At 37.7% G+C, this 6,706-nt stretch overlaps 1 long non-coding RNA gene across 1 annotated transcript in view; it reads right to left on the bottom strand.

Annotated features, from left to right (window-relative positions):
- Positions 1-262: 262 nt before the first annotated feature.
- LOC309610593 overlaps positions 263-6,706 on the bottom strand; it is a 30,599-nt gene continuing 24,155 nt past the window's right edge. The window contains exon 2 of the long non-coding RNA XR_014234065.1: positions 263-2,155. This is a non-coding gene — a long non-coding RNA (uncharacterized lncRNA). The remainder of the gene's footprint in view (positions 2,156-6,706) is intronic.

The raw sequence follows: 6,706 nt of genomic DNA, 5'->3' as shown, positions 1-6,706 counted from the left end.
CTGTGATTGATCCTTATTTAATCATCTTTAAATTTATTCACCAAATATTTAATGATCACGTGATACATGCCAAGCTCTGTGCGGGAAATCAGGGATCTGACAACTAGTCAGAGAAAAGACCTTTGCCTCCTTGTAACTGACAGTCTAATGAGGGAAAAAAACAATAAAACTGATACATTTCACACATCTAACCCCTTCTTCCTCCTCAGACAGTTTCTTCATCTTGCTATCAGCTTTAGGTTTTCATCTTATCTCAGTAGTCTCTCGTTTTCAATCTCCTTTGCTGGCTCCAGCTCTTTTCCCCATCCCCTTCCTATTGGAAAGCTCTTTTTTCCTTTTCTTTTCTCCATCTACCATAAACTCTCTTGGTGATTTCCAAGTCTCATAGGCTTAAATGCCACTTATAGGCTAATGATTCCCAATGACCATATAAATATGATCTCCAGCCCAGATCATTCTCCCAGATTCATTTCCAACTGCAAATTTGCCATCTCCACTTAGATGGCCAAAGGACATCTTAAAATGATTATGCCTAAAACTTAACACCTGACTCTCCCCTTCACACCTGCCCCCTCAAATCATCTTCTCCACTTCTGTTGACAACAAAATACCTTTGCTTCAATCAAAAACATTGGAACATTTTCTACTTGTTTCCTTATCTCATGCACCCCCGCCAGTCCATTGGGAAATCCTGCTGCCTGCACCTTCAAAATATATCCAGAATCCCTCTAATTCCCGCTACCTCCATTGCTTACTGTCTGTTCCAACTCCCCACCAAATCCAACCTCAGTTACTCCAACAGCCTCCTAACTGGTCTCTGTACTTCTCCCTGGAACTCCTACAGTCTTTTCTCAACAAGTCACCAGAGTTATTCTCTTACTCTGTAAGTCAGATCATGTCACCCTTGCATTCCACACCTTGCAATGGTTCCCCATTTGCCTCAGAGTAAAAGCCAAAGTCCAAACACAACCTACAAGCCTCTCTTTACCGCTGATCTCATCTCCTACTCTTGCCATTGCTCATCTTCCTCCAGACATCAAGCACCCTGACCTCTGGGCTCATCTTCAGCTCTGCCAGGCACTCGCCTGCATGAGAATCACTGACCAGGCCATCTCTTCCACCTAGAATGCTACTTCTCCAGATAGTGGCATAGCCAACCTCTTACATCCTTTAAGTCTTTCTTCAAATATCACTTGGAACTGTCAATTCTTTTACCCTGCTCCTCTTTCCTTTTTTTATTAAATCAAAGTTTATAACATTCTAATATACTATATAACTTACTCATAATAGACTGTAAGCTTCATGAGAACTTTTATCTGATTTTTTCACTTTTAGAACAATGCCTAGAGCAGTGCCAGGCACATAATGGGCACTTGATACATATCCGTTAAATGAATGAACAAAGGATGAGTACAAATAAATACAATTCAAATTACATATTTTGATAAGTGCTATGGAAGAAACAAAGTGCTCTGATGGAACATAACCATAAGCCTAATTTAAATAAATATTTTAGGGAGGCCCAGCTATAGCAATGACACTTAAACCGAGATGAAAAGGATGAAATGCAGGAATTAGGGGTGTGGTAAGCAGGTGTGGGGAATTGTAAGGTGGAGACGGGAACTGTAAGTAAAAGCAAAGGGAACAGCAAGTGCTGGCTGAAAAGAGTAGTTTCTAAGAGTTGGGGGGAAAGACAGCAGGGCCAGGACACAACATGTGAGAGGGAGAGCAGCACAAGATGAAACCACAGAGAAGGCAAGGAATAAGATGAGGCATTTACATTTTACAAGATCAAGGGGGAGTCACTGCTAAAGTTTAAGAGAAATGACCTAATTTGATTTGTGTTAGTAAAGGTCACTGACTAATGCATGGAAAATAGATTATAGGGGAACAAGAATGGAAGCAGAGCAACCAGAGGAAACTGCATTGGTCACACTGAGAGATGATGGTAGCTTAGACTGGCTGGAGGCAGGAAGATGGGTAAAGTGGATGGATGGGGGGATATTTTGAGGTTGAATTGAGTGCCTAAAAGATCAGTGCCATTCGTTCAAATTCTACCTTCTAAACGTCAAGATGATTCATCTGAAATGTCTGAGATTGAATCTAAAATAGCATATAGGTCTTGTATTCTATTTATTTCTTTTTTTAAATTTTTCTTTATTTTTTTAACATCTTTATTGGAGTATAATTGCTTTATTACAATGGTGTGTGAGTTTCTACTTTATAACAAAGTGAATCAGTTATACATATACATACGTTCCCATATCTCTTCCCTCTTGCGTCTCCCTCACTCCCACCATCCCTATCCCACGCCTCTAGGTGGTCACAAAGCACCGAGGTGATTTCCCTATGCTATGTGGCTGCTTCCCACTAGCTATCTATTTTATGTTTGTAGTGTATATATGCCCATGCCACTCTCTCACTTTGTCACAGCTTACCCTTCCCCCTCCCCATATCCTCAAGTCCATTCTCTAGTAGGTCTGCATCTTTATTCCCATCTGGCTCCTAGGTTCTTCATGACCATTTTTTTTTTTAGATTTCATGTATATGTGTTAGCACACTGTATTTGTTTCTCTCTTTCTGACTTACTTCACTCTGTATGACAGACTCTAGGTCCATCCACCTCACTATAAATAATTCAATTTAGTTTCTTTTTATGGCTGAGTAATATTCCATTGTATATATGGGCCACATCTTCTTTATCCATTCATCTGTTGATGGACACTTAGGTTGCTTCCATGTCCTGGCTATTGTAAATAGAGCTGCAATGAACATTTTGGTACATGATTCTTTTTGAATTATGGTTTTCTCAGGGTATATGCCCAGTAGTGGGATTGCTGGGTAGTATGGCAGTTCTATTTTTAGTTTTTAAGGAACCTCCATACTGTTCTCCATAGTGGCTGTATCAATTTACATTCCCACCAACAGTGCAAGAGGGTTCCCTTTTCTCCACACCCTCTCCAGCATTTATTGTTTGTTGATTTTTTGATGATGGCCATTCTGACCGGTGTGAGATGATATCTCATTGTAGTTTTGATTTGCATTTCTCTAATGATTAATGATGTTGAGCATTCTTTCATGTGTTTCTTGGCAATCTGTATATCTTCTCTGGAGAAATGTCTATTTAGGTCTTCTACCCATTTTTGGATTCGGTTGTGTGTTTTTTTGATATTGAGCTGCATGAGCTGCTTGTAAATTTGGAGATTAATTCTCTGCCAGTTGCTTCATTTGCAAATATTTTCTCCCATTCTGAGGGTTGTCTTTCCATCTTGTTTATGGCTTCCTTTGCTGGGCAAAAGCTTTTAAATTTCATTAGGTCCCATTTGTGTATTTTTGTTTTCATGTCCATTTCTCTAGGTGGTGCGTCAAAAAGGATCTTGCTGTGATTTATGTCATAGAGTGTTCTGCCTATGTTTTCCTCTAACAGTTTGATAGTTTCTGGCCTTACATTTAGGTTTCTAATCCATTTTGAGTTTATTTTTTGTATGGTGTTAGGGAGTGTTCTAATTTCATTCTTTTACATGTAGCTGTCCAGTTTTCCCAGCATCACTTATTGAAGAGGCTGTCTTTTCTCCACTGTATATGCTTGCCTCCTTTATCAAAGATAAGGTGACCATATGTGCATGGGTTTACCCCTGGGCTCTCTATCCTGTTCCATTGATATATATTTCTGTTTTTCTTCCAGTACCATGCAGTCTTGATTACTGTAGCTTTGGAGTATAGTCTGAAGGCCAGGAGCCTGATTCCTGCAGCTCCGTTTTTCTTTCTCAAGATTGCTTTGGCTATTCGGGGTCTTTTGTGTTTCCATACAAATTGTGAAATTTTTTGTTCTAGTTCTGTGAAAAATGCCAGTGGTAGTTTGATAGGGATTGCATTGAATCTGTAGATTGCTTTGGGTAGTACAGTCATTTTTCACAATGTTGATTCTTCCAATCCAAGAACATGGTATATCTCTCCATCTACTTGTATCACCTTTAATGTCTTTCATCAGTGTCTTATAGTTTTCTGTATACAGGTCTTTTGTCTCCTTAGGTAGGTTTATTCCTAGATATTTTATTCTTTTTGTTGCAATGGTAAACGGGCGTGTTTTCTTAATTTCACTTTCAGATTTTTCATCGTTAGTGTATAGGAATGCTAGAGATTTCTGTGCATTAACTTTGTATCCTGCTACTTTACCAAATTCATTGATTAGCTCTAGTATTTTTCTGGTAGCATCTTTAGGATTCTCTAGGTATAGTATCATGTCATCTGCAAACAGTGGCAGCTTTACTTCTTCTTTTCCGATTTGGATTCCTTTTATTTCTTTTTCTTCTCTGACTGCTGTGGCTAAAACGTCCAAAACTATGTTGAATAACAGTGGTGAGAGTGGGCAACCTTGTCTTTTTCCTGATCTTAGTGGAAATGGTTTCAGTTTTTCACCATTGAGGATGATGTTGGCTGTGGGTTTGTCACATAGCCTTTATTATGTTGAGGAAAGACCCCTCTATGCCTACTTTCTGGAGGGTTTTAATCATGAATGGGTTTTGAATTTTGTCAAAAGCTTTCTCTGCATCTATTGAGATGATCATATGGTTTTTCTCCTTCAATTTGTTAATATGGTGTATCACATTGATTGATTTGCATATATTGAAGAATCCTTGCATTCCTGAGATAAACCCCACTTGATCATGGTGTATGATCCTTTTAATGTGCTGTTGGATTCTGTTTGCTAGTATTTTGTTGAGGATTTTTGCATCTATGTTCATCAGTGATATTGGCCTTTAGTTTTCTTTCTTTGTGACATCTTTGTCTGGTTTTGGTATCAGGGTGATGGTGGCCTCGTAGAATGAGTTTGGGAATGTTCCTCCCTCTGCTATATTTTGGAAGAGTTTGAGAAGGATAGGTGTTAGCTCTTCTCTAAACGTTTGATAGAATTTTCCTGTGAAGCCATCTGGTCCTGGGTTTTGTTTGTTGGAAGATTTTTAATCACAGTTTCAATTTCAGTGCTTGTGATTGGTCTGTTCATATTTTCTATTTCTTCCTGATTCAGTCTGGGAATGTTGTGCATTTCTAAGAATTTGTCCATTTCTTCCAGGTTGTCCTTTTTATTAGCATAGAGTTGCTTGTAGTAATCTCTCATGATCCTTTGTATTTCTGCAGTGTCAGTTGTTACTTCTCCTTTTTCATTTCTAATTCTATTGATTTGAGTCTTCTCCCTTTTTTTCTTGATGAGTCTGGCTAATGGTTTATCAATTGTGTTTATCTTCTCAAAGAACCAGCTTTTACTTTTATTGATCTTTGCTATCGTTTCCTTCATTTCTTTTTCATTTATTTCTGATCTGATCTTTATGATTTCTTTCCTTCTGCTAACTTGGGGGTTGTTTTGTTGTTCTTTCTCTAATTGCTTTAGGTGTAAGGTTAGGTTGTTTATTTGAGATGTTTCTTGTTTCTTAAGGTAGGATTGTATTGCTATAAACTTCCCTCTTAGAACTGCTTTTGCTGCATCCCATAGTTTTTGGGTCATCATGTTTTCCTTGCCATTTGTTTCTAGTTATTTTTTGATTTCCTCTTTGATTTCTTCAGTGATCTCTTGGTTATTAAGTAGTGTATTGTTTGGCCTCTATGTGTTTGTATTTTTTACAGATTTTTTCCTGTAATTGATATCTAGCCTTATAGCGTTATGGTCGGAAAAGATACTTGATACGATTTCTATTTTCTTAAATTTACCAAGGTTTGATTTTTGACCCAAGATATGATCTGTCCTGGAGAATGTACCATGAGCACTTGAGAAGAACGTGTATTCTGTTGTTTTTGGGTGGAATGTCCTATAAATATCAATTAAGTCCATCTTGTTTAATGTATCATTTAAAGCGTGTGTTTCCTTATATATTTTCATTTTGGATGATCTGTCCATTGGTGAAAGTGGGGTGTTAAAGTCCCCTACTATGATTGTGCTACTGTTGATTTCCCCTTTTATGGCTGTTAGCATTTGACTTATGTATTGAGGTGCTCCTATGTTGGGTGCATAAATATTTACAATTGTTATATCTTCTTCTTGAATCAATCCCTTGATCATTCTGTAGTGTCCTTCTTTGTCTCTTGTAATAGTGTTTATTTTAAAGTCTATTTTGTCTGATATGAGAATTGCTACTCCAGCTTTCTTTTCATTTCCATTTGCATGGAATATCTTTTTCCATCCCCTCACTTTCAGTCTGTATGTGTCCATAAGTCTGAAGTGGGTCTCTTGTAGACAGCATATATACGGGTTTTGTTTTTGTATCCATTCAGCCAGTCTATGTCTTTTGGTTGGAGCATTTAATCCATTTATATTTAAGGTAATTATTGATATGTATGTCCCTATTACCATTTTCTTAATTGTTTTGGGTTTGTTATTGTAGGTCTTTACCTTCTCTTGTGTTTCCTGCCTTTAGCTTTTGTTGTAAAGCTGGTTTGGTGGTGCTGAATTCTCTTAGCTTTTGCTTTTCTGTAAAGGTTTTAATTTCTCCATCAAATCTGAATGAGATCCTTGCTGGGTAGAGTTATCTTGGTTGTAGGTTTTTCTCCTTTATCACTTTAAATATGTCCTGCCACTCCCTTCTGGCTTGCAGAATTTCTGCTGAAAGATCAGATGTTAACCTTATAGGGACTCCCTTGTGTGTTATTTGTTGCTTTTCCCTTGCCGCTTTCAATATTTGTCCTTTGAATTTAATTTTTGATAGTTTGATTA

This window comes from Balaenoptera borealis, assembly GCF_965194805.1.
Source record: "Balaenoptera borealis genome assembly, chromosome: 14".
NCBI classification, from domain to species: Eukaryota; Metazoa; Chordata; class Mammalia; order Artiodactyla; family Balaenopteridae; genus Balaenoptera; species Balaenoptera borealis.
The sequence above is the reverse complement of the archived record's forward strand: the minus strand, read 5'-3'. Positions and strand labels throughout refer to the sequence as shown.